The sequence below is a fragment of the Pteropus alecto genome, unplaced genomic scaffold (genome assembly GCF_000325575.1).
Source record: "Pteropus alecto unplaced genomic scaffold, ASM32557v1 scaffold57, whole genome shotgun sequence".
NCBI lineage: Eukaryota > Metazoa > Chordata > Mammalia > Chiroptera > Pteropodidae > Pteropus > Pteropus alecto.
The window spans coordinates 6,901,128-6,902,110 of record NW_006442508.1 but is presented as its reverse complement, the minus strand read 5'-3'; the positions used below and the strand labels follow the sequence as shown (position 1 = coordinate 6,902,110).

General features: G+C 63.8%; 1 protein-coding gene across 1 annotated transcript in view; it reads left to right on the top strand.

Moving 5' to 3' along the window:
• Window positions 1-366: 366 nt before the first annotated feature.
• The window catches only part of TEC (tec protein tyrosine kinase), a 124,976-nt gene continuing 124,359 nt past the window's right edge, over window positions 367-983 (top strand). The window contains exon 1 of the mRNA XM_025040292.1: window positions 367-412. The gene's annotated coding sequence lies outside the window, so the exon portion shown is untranslated. The remainder of the gene's footprint in view (window positions 413-983) is intronic.

Below are 983 nucleotides of genomic sequence, written 5' to 3'. Positions count from 1 at the left end.
TCACCTGCAGGTGGCACTGCTCAGAGTTCTCCCAGGCCAGGCAAGTCCGAGCCCTCGCGGGGAGGTTCTCCCGGCGCAGTTAGCCGGGCCTAGGAGGCCCAGAGTGGCCTCCGGGAACACAAAGGACGCTCTTGCGACTTCCCCGGGACTCCGGCTCAGCTGTGGGAGCCGGGGCGCGTCTCTGACCCACTCAGGCCTCTTGTCTCAAAGTCCTGACAGGGTACTGGGAACCGGTCGCCTCCAGCCTTCGTGAGCGAAGGCGGAGCGATCCGGGGACGGGGCGGAGCGATAGGGGGACAGGGCGGGCGGGACGATCGTGGGCGGGGCTGGCCGGCGCCGAGTTCTGGACTCAGCGGCGCGGTTCGGAGTTTGCATTTTCTCCCGCTCCGCGCAGCCGGCGCACTCCAGCCAGGTAAGGGAACCGTGGGCAGACAGGGGCACCCCGGGGACTGCGGGACTTCAGGCGCGGAAGGGTCCGGACAGGAATGTGCGCGGTGAGAGGTGGCTTTCACCTGCTTAGAGACTGACCAGAGACTGACCCTCGTGGAACGAGGAAGGATTTTTCTCCCTTCTGCGCTGCGATGAGCGCGGCGCGCTACGCCAGTGAGGGACCGCGGCCCCTCCTCCGGTCCGGGAAGAAGGGACAGGTGCGCGTCTCGGCGTGGCGGTGCGGTTCGGGCGGCCGCCGCTTCTCTCTCTGCCTCCCGGGCTCCGGAGCTGGCCTCTCGGGGGCGCATCCGCCACTTTTCCACTTGGGTCTCGGGGCCAAGGCCGCTCCTCGGCAAGTTCAGCATTGGGTTCACTTTCCAGCTGCGCGGGAGGGTAGGTAGATTCCTCCTGTCTACTTGGGCAACAGCAATGGCTTGATTGAAAGTTGGCAGAATCCACGCAGACATTCCACAGTTGCACGTGTCTGAGTGCCTCACTCCCGCAACCTCACATTTTTTTTTTTTTTTTTTTTTATATTGGACGTTTTTCTATGA